The sequence below is a fragment of the Cherax quadricarinatus genome, chromosome 11 (genome assembly GCF_038502225.1).
Source record: "Cherax quadricarinatus isolate ZL_2023a chromosome 11, ASM3850222v1, whole genome shotgun sequence".
Taxonomy (NCBI): domain Eukaryota; kingdom Metazoa; phylum Arthropoda; class Malacostraca; order Decapoda; family Parastacidae; genus Cherax; species Cherax quadricarinatus.
The window spans coordinates 14,200,422-14,214,642 of NC_091302.1; positions in this window are offsets into that span (position 1 = coordinate 14,200,422).

Consider the following 14,221-nt stretch of genomic DNA (forward strand, 5'->3'; position numbering starts at 1 on the left):
GGCAAGCCTGGTCAGCAGGTGTGGAAAGAGGGCAGGAAATCGTGGTATGTAGGTAAGTAAGTAAGAAGACATTTGACACTCACAACTGTTCACATTACACAACTACTCACAACATCACCCACAACTGCTCACATCACCCACAACTACTAATGTCAAACATGATTCCCTATTCAAACTTATGTCCAGCATCGAATTCAGCTCACATTGTTATCCATACACTCAATTTTAGTTGGCATCACATTCAACTTATGTCGTTATCCGATATTACAATCGACTTACGTCGTTATTTGACATCACAATCAACGTTTCTTTTAATAACTGTCCTGAATTGTACTCGAACGTCTTTTTCCACATAAACACGTCACCTACTGTTTCTCTCACTTGTATCTCAACCTGTGATCTGCCTTACTGTTTGTATTTTCTTGTCCGCTTCTGATAACGGTGTTGCCAGCATTGACTTTACTACTAGTCCTCGAGTAATTAGGCTTTCCGCAAAGGGAAACTTTAGGAGGTTGCCTGATTTTTTTTTTCCATTCAACTTTTCGATAATATTTCGTTCATAACTCGGGAACGCCTCATACAATTAGCTTCAAAAATTTTACCTCTTGCATACGGTAAAGATGACCAGATTTCTGGAACAATTGGCACGTTTAAGTGTCCTATGACCAGGGTTGTTGAACCCATTCCTGAAATGGCTGGGATAACTTTCAAAGCCCCCGGTGGCGGAGCTTCTGACGTTTACAAAAAAGATGTCCCCTTATTCGATTAAGCTGAACTGGAACATTCAAGTGTGTAAATGCAGATTTGACCATGTTATGTGTGAAATAGTGTGAAATTTTTATATCTGTTAAATTATGTAAAATCAGTTTCAGTTTATCTCTTCTGAACAGCTTCAGAATTATATGACCGATGCTAGGATAGTACTCACTTAGTTTCGTTTTGTGTGTAGGTAAATTTGATGAAATAAAACAGTAAAAATCTTCAAATCGTTGGAATCGGAACCAAAACAGGAGATTGACTTGAAATTTTCACCACTGATGTGGTTTCTACAGTTTTATTGAATGAATTGTGAATTTAATTTTTACTCGGTAACTAAAGGATTTTTAGACTGATTGACGTCAAAATATTTTTGACGATGCCTTCTGTAAGAAGAATAACCCATAAGTTTGGTTCTAATAAGTGTAAAATTGAAATTTTATTGAAATCGTTGATAACTTCGAATCGGACGAATCAGATGACATTCTTTAGAATGCCTTTTCTGATAGTCTTGAAAGATTTGTTCTTGGTTGGTTTTATTAAAACAATGCTTGCTACTCTGAGCTGTAAAATTTCAGTTTAAAAATTTTACTAGGCTATTTTTTTCTAAGGTAATAACTATAGAATGCTTTTCTGACCAACTTCAAGTCCTTTCGTATTAATTTTGGGCAGTATGGGTGCCTGCCTGCCACTTTTTCTGCCAGTTTTATTAAACTGATTTTTTTTTATATGAAAATCAAATATTTTCCTTACAGGAATGTTGAGTTTAAACAAAGTATAAGTGACTGGATTTAAAATCTGAAAAAAATATCGCGTTTTTTTGGTGGTAAGTTCTATAATAAGAGACTTTCTTATATTTTGTGAATTATCTCAGCAACGTTTTCGCTTCCTTTCCTCACACTTATTTTTATGATTCGAGAATACTTTTCTCGTTCGGTTTACAATTTTCAACGCTGGTGTAACGTATCTTGGGTAATATTAATGGGACCATCCGCATTCGTGGTGACCAATACACAAATTACATAGGCCATTCCCAAATTTAGTTTCCGTGTATTAGGTGGAGACAGACTCCTGTGACCGTTTTTATAATTTCAAAACTGGTGTGTCCTACTTAGAAAAATGTTGGTATATTTAATGGAGTGTGTTGCTGCCATTTTGCCACTTTTAATCCCTATACGGCATAGTGTTAAACATTATCGCATTATTTTGTCTTGATGCTGATAAGGGGCTCTTGATCGAAGGATCTGGATTTTGCCTCTGCTTGGATCAAATCTGAATGACTCTCCTCGTATAGGCACTATACGACCTCATCGGATTTAGGGCTTTACTCTGATTAAAATATAACTGTGAACGGCATCGATCATCGGTGGCAGGCGAACTGTTAGAAATGGATGCAACTTTTCATAGGCTTAGGCTATGTAGGTGCAAATTTTGTTGGGTTCATTCTAACACCTATAATTGTATTTTTTCGTCAGTTTTAAACTTTCAGTTCGGAAGAGTTTCCATAAGAAAACGATCTCTTGAAGTTAAATTATAAAATGTGCCAAATTTTTTTAATCAAATTGGCTCCTGCGAGGGTAAGTGGAGGATGCTTCATTTGATCAGAAATACGTCACACTGTTTGACTTTATTTCGTCATATTGGGTTAAACATAAAGCGCTAAAATATGATATAACTTTTATATGCCTTCAAGCTCATTGTTAAAAATTTGCACGTTATTTACACTAAAATTACTTAAACTTAACTTAGTTACTTACTTTACTTAATACCTTAAAAGTATGTCAGTCTTAGAGAAAAGTTTGGATTTGATTTTTTTTTTTTTTTGAAATTTGAAAAAAATAACTTTATAATGCAGTTTCTGAGCGTTATCAATCTTAATATGCTTCTGAATTTTAGGATGTTGATCTTCCTGAAAGTGTTCATTTAAATTTGGACTATGTACATATTCATCATGTTTCGGAAGAAATTTGGAAGACTTTTGAATGCTTCGTTTGATTCCCTTCAGATCATCGGCTGTAATATTCAACTCCATTATTAATTAGTTTCTGACTAACTCTGCACTATTCCAATAGCGCTTGGAATTTCACTATCCTTTCACAGTGGTTGTTTTGCATATTCTGATATCACCTGTTTATTGCGATCTTATTGCATATATATATATATATATATATATACATATATATACATGTATATATATATATATATATATATATATATATATATATATATATATATATATATATATATATATATATATATATATATATATATATATATATATATATATATATATATATATATATATATATATATATATATATATATACATATATATACATGTATATATAGGAGAAGTGGATAAAAAGGCTTCAAGGACAAATATTTGGATTTCTTCCTGACGCCGGGTGAATCTTCCACTTCCCCTACCACCCCATCTTTTTATATTTTTTTTTTTTTACTAATAGGAATATTTTATTACATAATATGGTACAGAAGATCCAAGAGATACACTGTTGATATAAAGGTGGCACATACGGTACATGTTGTTACGTGTGTAACACCGATTATAAGGCGAAAATCTCATCCAGCTCCTCAGAGCTGGGGCGTGTGCCCAAAATACAGCAGGCATTACCCCTTTGAACAGCCGCACTGAGCCGCTGGAACAGGAAACTAGCTGCCCTTGGATCCCTAGTTACCCTGATGAGTCTTTTTCCCAGCTCCTTAAGGAATTTAGATGCACACTTATATATATATATATATATATATATATATATATATATATATATATATATATATATATATATATATATATATATATATATATATATATATATATACATATATATATATATATATATATATATATATATATATATATATATATATATATATATATATATATATATATATATATATATATATATATATATATATATATATATATGCATATATACATGCATACATATATATATATATATATATATATATATATATATATATATATATATATATATATATATATATATATATATATATATATATATATATATATATATATATATATGTATATATATATATATATATATATATATATATATATATATATATATATAAATGTATATATATATATATAAATATATATATGTCGTGCCGAATAGGCAGAACTTGCGATCTTGGCTTAAATAGCAACGCTCATCTTGCCATATAGGACAAGTGAAAATTTGTGTATACAATAATTTCGCCAAAATCAATCTGAACCTAACGAAAAAAATGTATTTCACTGTGTTTGTTTAGTATTAAATTACTGTTTACCTGGAGTTTACCTGGAGAGAGTTCCGGGGGTCAACGCCCCCGCGGCCCGGTCTGAGACCAGGCCTCCTGGTGGATCAGAGCCTGATCAACCAGGCTGTTGCTGCTGGCTGCACGCAAACCAACATACGAGCCACAGCCCGGCTGATCCGGAACTGACTTTAGGTGCCTGTCCAGTGCCAGCTTGAAGACTGCCAGGGGTCTGTTGGTAATCCCCCTTATGTGTGCTGGGAGGCAGTTGAACAGTCTCGGGCCCCTGACACTTATTGTATGGTCTCTTAACGTGCTAGTGACACCCCTGCTTTTCATTGGGGGGATGGTGCATCGTCTGCCAAGTCTTTTGCTTTCGTAGTGGGTGATTTTCGTGTGCAAGTTCGGTACTAGTCCCTCTAGGATTTTCCAGGTGTATATAATCATGTATCTCTCCCTCCTGCGTTCCAGGGAATACAGGTTTAGGAACCTCAAGCGCTCCCAATAATTGAGGTGTTTTATCTCCGTTATGCGCGCCGTGAAAGTTCTCTGTACATTTTCTAGGTCGGCAATTTCACCTGCCTTGAAAGGTGCTGTTAGTGTGCAGCAATATTCCAGCCTAGATAGAACAAGTGACCTGAAGAGTGTCATCTAAAATATATTTAGTTGGGTTAGGCTAAAATAAATTGCTCTTGTTATAATAAGGTTAGGTAAGTTTTCTAAGATTCTTTTAGTGCAAAATTAAAAATTTTTACATTAACATTAATGAAAAAATATATCTTTAAATGCATAAGAGAAAATTTCAGAGAGGACTTAATTTTAAATGAGTTCTTGCTAATTGACCAGATTTACGTATTCGGCACGACATATATATATACATGTATATATATATATATATATATATATATATATATATATATATATATATATATATATATATATATATATATATATATATATATATATATATATATATATTTATATTGCTGGTTTCTTTTTCTGTCTCATAAACACGCTAGATAACAGGGATATCTTGCTACTCCTACTTACACTTTGGTCACACTTCACAGACACGCACATGCATATATATATATACATACATCTAGGTTTTACTCCTTTTTCTAAATAGCTCTTGTTCCTCTTTATTTCTTCTATTGTCCATGGGGAAGTGGAAAAGAATCTTTCCTCTGTAAGCCATGCGTGTCGTATGAGGAGACTAAAATGCCAGGAGCAATGGGCAAAGTAACCCCTTCTCCTGTAGACATTTACTAAAAAAGAGAAGAAGAAAAACTTTATAAAACTGGCATGCTTAAATGTGCGTGGATGTAGTGCGGATGACAAGAAACAGATGATTGCTGAAGTTATGAATGAAAAGAAGTTGGATGTCCTGGCCCTAAGCGAAACAAAGCTGAAGGGGGTAGGGGAGTTTCGGTGGGGGGAAATAAATGGGATTAAATCTGGAGTATCTGAGAGAGTTAGAGCAAAGGAAGGGGTAGCAGTAATGTTGAAGGATCAGTTATGGAAGGAGAAAAGAGAATATGAATGTGTAAATTCAAGAATTATGTTGATTAAAGTAAAGGTTGGATGCGAGAAGTGGGTCATAATAAGCGTGTATGCACCTGGAGAAGAGAGGAATGCAGAGGAGAGAGAGAGATTTTGGGAGATGTTAAGTGAATGTATAGGAGCCTTTGAACCAAGTGAGAGAGTAATTGTGGTAGGGGATCTGAATGCTAAAGTAGGAGAAACTTTTAGAGAGGGTGTGGTAGGTAAGTTTGGGGTGCCAGGTGTAAATAATAATGGGAGCCCTTTGATTGAACTTTGTATAGAAAGGGGTTTAGTTATAGGTAATACATATTTTAAGAAAAAGAGGATAAATAAGTATACAAGATATGATGTAGGGCGAAATGACAGTAGTTTGTTGGATTATGTACTGGTAGATAAAAGACTGTTAAGTAGACTTCAGGATGTACATGTTTATAGAGGGGCCACAGATATATCAGATCACTTTTTAGTTGTAGCTACACTGAGAGTAAAAGGTAGATGGAATAAAAGGAGAATAGAAGCATCAGGGAAGACAGAGGTGAAGGTTTATAAACTAAAAGAGGAGGCAGTTAGGGTAAGATATAAACAGCTATTGGAGGATAGATGGGCTAATGAGAGCATAGGCAATGGCGTCGAAGAGGTATGGGGTAGGTTTAAAAATGTAGTGTTAGAGTGTTCAGCAGAAGTTTGTGGTTACAGGAAAGTGGTTGCGGGAGGGAAGAGGAGCGATTGGTGGAATGATGATGTGAAGAGAGTAGTAAGGGAGAAAAAGTTAGCATATGAGAAGTTTTTACAAAGTAGAAGTGATGAAAGGAGGGAAGAGTATATGGAGAAAAAGAGAGAGGTTAAGAGAGTGGTGAAGCAATGTAAAAAGAGAGCAAATGAGAGAGTGGGTGAGATGTTATCAACAAATTTTGTTGAAAATAAGAAAAAGTTTTGGAGTGAGATTAACAAGTTAAGAAAGCCTAGAGAACAAATGGATTTGTCAGTTAAAAATAGGAGAGGAGAGTTATTAAATGGAGAGTTAGAGGTATTGGGAAGATGGAGGGAATATTTTGAGGAATTGTTAAATGTTGATGAAGATAGGGAAGCTGTGATTTCGTGTATAGGGCAAGGAGGAATAACATCTTGTATGAGTGAGGAAAAGCCAGTTGTGAGTGTGGGGGAAGTTTGTGAGGCAGCAGCTAAAATGAAAGGGGGTAAAGCAGCCGGGATTGATGGGATAAAGATAGAAATGTTAAAAGCAGGTGGGGATATAGTTTTGGAGTGGTTGGTGCAATTATTTATTAAATGTATGGAAGAGGGTAAGGTACCTAGGGATTGGCAGAGAGTATGCATAGTTCCTTTGTATAAAAGCAAAGGGGATAAAAGAGAGTGCAAAAATTATAGGGGGATAAGTCTGTTGAGTATACCTGGCAAAGTGTATGGTAGAGTTATTATTGAAAGAATTAAGAGTAAGACGGAGAATAGGATAGCAGATGAACAAGGAGGCTTTAGGAAAGGTAGGGGGTGTGTGGACCAGGTGTTTACAGTGAAACATATAAGTGAACAGTATTTAGATAAGGCTAAAGAGGTCTTTGTGGCATTTATGGATTTGGAAAAGGCGTATGACAGGGTGGATAAGGGAGCAATGTGGCACATGTTGCAGGTGTATGGTGTACGAGGTAGGTTACTGAAAGCAGTGAAGAGTTTTTACGAGGATAGTGAGGCTCAAGTTAGAGTATGTAGGAAAGAGGGAAATTATTTCCCAATAAAAGTAGGCCTTAGACAAGGATGTGTGATGTCTCCGTGGTTGTTTAATATATTTATAGATGGGGTTGTAAGAGAAGTAAATGCGAGGGTCTTGGCAAGAGGCGTGGAGTTAAAAGATAAAGAATCACACATAAAGTGGGAGTTGTCACAGTTGCTCTTTGCTGATGACACTGTGCTCTTGGGAGATTCTGAAGAGAAGTTGCAGAGATTGGTGGATGAATTTGGTAGGGTGTGCAAAACAAGAAAATTGAAAGTGAACACAGGAAAGAGTAAGGTTTGAGGATAACAAAAAGGTTAGGTGATGAAAGATTGGATATCAGATTGGAGGGAGAGAGCATGGAGGAGGTGAATGTATTCAGATATTTGGGAGTGGACGTGTCAGCGGATGGATCTATGAAAGATGAGGTGAATCATAGAATTGATGAGGGGAAAAGGGTGAGTGGTGCACTTAGGAGTCTGTGGAGACAAAGAACTTTGTCCTTGGAGGCAAAGAGGGGAATGTATGAGAGTATAGTTTTACCAACGCTCTTATATGGGTGTGAAGCATGGGTGATGAATGTTGCAGCGAGGAGAAGGCTGGAGGCAGTGGAGATGTCATGTCTGAGGGCAATGTGTGGTGTGAATATAATGCAGAGAATTCGTAGTTTGGAAGTTAGGAGGAGGTGCGGGATTACCAAAACTGTTGTCCAGAGGGCTGAGGAAGGGTTGTTGAGGTGGTTCGTACATGTGGAGAGAATGGAGCGAAACAGAATAACTTCAATAGTGTATCAGTCTGTAGTGGAAGGAAGGCGGGGTAGGGGTCGGCCTAGGAAAGGTTGGAGGGAGGGGGTAAAGGAGGTTTTGTGTGCGAGGGGCTTGAACTTCCAGCAGTCATGCGTGAGCGTGTTTGATAGGAGTGAATGGAGACAAATGGTTTTTAATACTTGACGTGCTGTTGGAGTAACATTTATGAAGGGGTTCAGGGAAACCGGCATTCCGGACTTGAGTCCTGGAGATGGGAAGTACAGTGCCTGCACTCTGAAGGAGGGGTGTTAATGCTGCAGTTTAAAAACTGTAGTGTAAAGCACCCTTCTGGCAAGACAGTGATGGAGTGAATGATGGTGAAAGCTTTTCTTTTTCGGGCCACTCTGCCTTGGTGGGAATCGGCCAGCGTGATAATAATAATAAAATAATAATATATATATAAATATATATATATGTCGTGCCGAATATGTAAAACTGGTCAATTAGCAAGAACTCATTTAAAATTAAGTTCTTTCTAAAAATTTTCTCTTATAAGTTTAAAGATACATTTTTTTCATTAATGTTGATGTAAAAAATTATAATTTTGCACCAAAAGGAACTTAGAAAACTTACCTAACCTTATTATAAAAAGAACAATTTATTTTAGCCTAACCCAACAAAATATATTTTAAATACGTTTACAATAATTTATTACTAAACACAGACAATCAAAGATATTTTTTTCGTTAGGTTCAGAATGATTTTGGCGAAATTATTCCATACACAAATTTTAACTTGTCGTATATGGCAAGATGAACGTTGCTATTTAAGCCAAGATCGCAAGTTCTGCCTATTCGGCACGACATATATATATATATATATATATATATATATATATATATATATATATATATATATATATATATATATATATATATATATATATATATATATATATATCGTGCCGAATATGTAAAACTGGTCAATTAGCAGGAACTCATTTAAAATTAAGTCCTTTCTATAAATTTTCTCTTATACGTTTAAAGATATATTTTTTTCATTAATGTTGATGTAAACATTTATAATTTTGCACCAAAAAGAACTTAGAAAACTTACCTAACCTTATCATAACGTTTACAATAATTTAATACTAAACAAACACAGTGAAATATATTTTTGTCGTTAGGTTCAGAATGATTTTGGCGAAATTATTGCATACACAAATTTTCACTTGTCTTATATGGCAAGATGAGCGTTGCTATTTAAGCCAAGATCGCAAGTTCTGCCTATTCGGCACGACATATATATTTATATATATATATATATATATATATATATATATATATATATATATATATATATATATATATATATATATATATATATATATATATATATATATATATATATATATATATATATATATATATATATATATATATATATATATATATATATATATATATATATATATATATATATATATATATATATATATATATATATATATATATATATATATATATATATATGTGTGTGTATATATGTATATATATATATGTTGTGCCGAATAGGCAGAACTTGCGATCTTGGCTTAAATAGCAACGCTCATCTTGCCATATAAGACAAGTGAAAATTTGTGTATGCAATAATTTCGCCAAAATCATTCTGAACCTAACGAAATATATATATATATATATATATATATATATATATATATATATATATATATATATATATATATATATATATATATATATATATATATATATATATATATATATGGTTTAGAAAGACACGTAAGCAAACACTATGACATATTTATTAGAAAACGTTTCGGTCCTGGGACCTTGATCACTTCTAACATACAGAGGTAGAAAGACATTATATATATAGGCGGAGAGTGAGGTGTGACGCACGTGACCTGAGGAATGTCATAAGAATATAAGGACATAAGAATGGAGGAACACTGTAGAAGGCCTACTGGCCCATGCGAGGCAGGTCCTTATCAAAACAACCTCTGCCTATGATGAGGACGGGTAGACGTTGAAATCATGTGACTCCTGTGATGTTGGGTTGGTGGTGCTTAAGTATCATGTATGCCATATGCCATACATGTATGATACTTAAGCACCACCAACCCAACAACACAGGAGTCACATGATTTCAACGTCTACCCGTCCTCATCATAGGCAGAGGTTGTTTTGATAAGGACCTGCCTCGCATGGGCCAGTAGTCCTTCTACAGTGTTCCTCCATTCTTATGTTCTTATATTCTTATGACATTCCTCATGTCACGTGCGCCACACCTCACTCTCCGCCTATATATATAATGTCTTTCTACCTCTGTATGTTAGAAGTGATCAAGGTCCCAGGACCGAAACGTTTTCTAATAAATATTTCATAGTGTTTGCTTACGTGTCTTTCTAAACCAACTTGTCGGTATTTATTACCACGGTTTATACCATATATATATATATATATATTATATATATATATATATATATATATATATATATATATATATATATATATATATATATATATATATATATATATATATATATATATATATATATATATATATATATATATATATGTATATATATATATATATATATATATATATATATATATATATATATATATATATATATATATATATATATATATATATACATATATATATATATATATGTGTGTGTGTGTGTGTGTGTACTCACCTATTTGTACTCACCTATTTGTGGTTGCAGGGTAGAGTCTTAGCTCCTGGCCCCTCCTCTTCACCGGTTGCTACTGGGCCCTCTCTCTCCCCGCTCCATGAGCTTTATCAAACCTCGTCTTAAAACTGTGTATGGTTCCTGCCTCCACTACGTCATTTTCTAGGCTATTCCACTGCCTGACAAGTCTATGACTGAAGAAATACTTCCTAATATCTCTCTGACTCATTTGTGTCTTCAACTTCCAATTGTAGCCTCTTGTTTCTGTGCCCCCTCCCTGGAACATCCTGTCTTTGTCCACCTTGTCTATTCCACGCAGAATTTTATATGTCGTTATCATGTCTCCCCTGACCCTCCTGTCCTCCAGTGTCGTCAGGCCGATTTCCCTTAATCTTTCTTCATAGGACATTCCACTTAGCTCTGGAACTAACCTTGTCGCAAACCTTTGTAATTTCTCTAGTTTCTTGACGTGCTTTATCAAGTGCGGGTTCCATACAGGTGCTGCATACTCCAGTATGCGCCTGACATACACGGTATACAGTGTCTTGAATGATTCCTTACTAAGGTATCGGGATGCTGTTCTCAGGTTTGCCAGGCGCCCATATGCTGCAGCAGTTATCTGATTGATGTGTGCTTCCGGAGACATGCTCGGTGTTATACTCACCCCAAGATCTTTCTCCTTGAGTGAGGTTTGCAGTCTTTGGCCACCTAGCCTATACTCGGTCTGTGGTCTTCTGTGCCCTTCCCCTATCTTCATGACTTTGCATTTGGCAGGATTAAATTTGAGAAGCCATTTGCTGGACCAGGTGTCCAGTCTGTCCAGGTCTCTTTGAAGTCCTGCCTGGTCCTCATCTGATTTAATTCTCCTCATTAACTTCACATCATCTGCAAACAGGGACACTTCTGAGTCTAACCCTTCCATCATGTCGTAAGTGATGTCCTCAATGTCTGAACTGCTCAGGGTGAACACAAGATCCAGTCTTGCTGGCTCATCCTCCCCTCTCTCTCTGGTTGTGTCCCTGACATGTTGATGCATGAGGTTTTTAAGTACCACATCCATCATCTTGGCTCTCCATGTTTCGGGACCCCCATGTGGCTCCAGGTTTTCCCAGTCGATCTCCCTGTGGTTGAAATCGCCCATTACCAGTAACTTTGCTCTGCTCGAGTGAGCCCTTCTTGCCACCTCAGCCAGTGTGTCCACCATCACCGTTGTTTTCTTCGTACTCCTCTCTTGGCCTCCTGCAGTTCTGTGGTGGGTTATACATCACTCCAATGACTACTTTATGTTCTCCGGACTGAATTGTACCTACAATGTAGTCTCTTTCTCCAATCATGTCCATGCCTTCCATTTCCTCAAATCCCCATCGGTGTTTTATGAGCAGTGCAACCCCTCCTCCCCCTCTACTCCTTCTATCTTTCCTCAGGATCTGATATCCCATTGGGAAGATTGTGTCTGTTATTGTCTCAGCAAGTTTTGTTTCTGTGACTGCTATGATGTCTGGGGATTTTTCACTGATTCTTTCGTTCCACTCCTCATGTTTATTCGTTATTCCATCCGCGTTTGTGTACCAAACTTTCAGTTTCTTTTCTATCATTGTGGTCATGCAAGAATATTGGGGTTGGGGGAGCGAGAGCCTTGGTGGGGGCCTATATGGGGCTGTGGTGTAGGTGGGGTTTGTGATGATGGGGGTGGGGTCAGAATGCCCATAAGGAACAGCTGTTGGGGTGAGGTTTGTGATATGGGGGTTGGTGGCAGAGGGAACAGTGAGTGGGTTGTAGAATAGGTTGCTCAGTTGCGTTGGGAATGTCACAGTTGGAGTCTTTTGGTGGGAGATTCTGTGGGGTGTGTTTGCCCTTCCTCTTGTGTCTGGGTCCTGCTCATCTTCGTCATTGCCTCTCGTTCCTCCTTGCGTCTCTGTACCCTCTCTTTCACTGTAGTCCTTTCTTCTTGTGTTCTGTCGCGATCGAGGTATACTCTCTGGTACCCCTCTTTGTCCCTCAGTCTTGCTTTCTCTTGCAGAATCCTGGTTCGAACTGATTCTTCTTTGAAAATTACTTTGACAGGCCGTATCCTTCCACTCGCAAACCACCCAATTCTCTGAAAATTTGTCACCTGGGTCATATCGCCCTCACCTATTGTTTTCATGATGCCTTCAATCGTTTTTTTTCTCCTCCTGTTTTATTTCTTCGAAGTTGTCCCCCTTGGCTTCTTGGAGCCCGTACACAAAAAGTGACCTCGCCCTTTCCTCCTCCCACTGAGTCTCCATCTGCTTCCTCTGAGGCATTTTATTTCCTTCCATTGACATGTTCTTGCTTTCAGTCCCTGTCATATCTGAAACTTCTATTCTCAGTGAACTGTCTTTCATGACCAGCTGTCCCTTGCTACTGCAGTTGGCTGTTAGAATATCTGCATATAGCATACCTTCATTGTCTTCGGACCTGTCATTTAATCTTAGTGTGCCCCTCGTCTTTTCCCTGGCCCCACGTGTGTGTGTGTGTGTGTGTGTGTGTGTGTGTGTGTGTCATGTACAGAATAAGTATGATATATAATAAATATAATAAACTTTACTCCAAGATTTTTGTAGGAGCTTATCCCCTTAATTATTCAAGTTACATTAACTGTATCACCACCTAGACAACTTTGTTATTAAAGCTCTTAACTTTAATTGGTTGGTTTGTATTCATTCGTTTGCAATAGAAAATCACTATTGAGAAGCCACATAATTTACGGGATAACTGAGCTAGAATACACTGTGACACTGTTACAAAACCAGAAACGTGTCAGATGCTGGAGGGAATCAAAAAGTTGACCTAATTGTCTCTAGAGATATCTTCACTTAACAGATGTCGCATCTTTTTACAAGGAAAATGTTTTTATCATCTCAGTACCTTTATTCTTCATATGGTTATTACATATTTTTTTTCGCAACAGGGAAAACTTGCCCTATGTCCTTGGCATAGGGTAAACCTTGAGCCAGGCATCTCGAACAGTTATCTAGCATCAAGGAAACTCGTTAACCATCATTAGAACAACTCGCACTTTTATCCCGCAACACAAAATTTGCACCGTGATCTGGCTTCACATGCAACTCAACGTTATCTGGCAACAGAAACAACTCGCAGCGTTATCTAGCAACATAAACTAGCAGCCTTGACTCCAATCTCATTAAAGCTTTCTCCGACATTCATCTCCTTACCATATTTATCCTCATCTTTTCACATTGTTTACATCTCCACCACCATGGCTGGGTTGATACACTCAGCTCTCATCCGGGAGGTCGGAGGATCCTTTCCAGTGATTACAATATCCGTATTGGAACCTCTTCTTTCCCCTCTTGTCTCTTCTCTCAACCTCACTCCACAACCTCCCCCCAGTTCCTTACCCACACAGTTTCACCCCAGTTTCATTGTGCTTCCTGTACACGAAACCTGGTTACTTGTGACAAGATC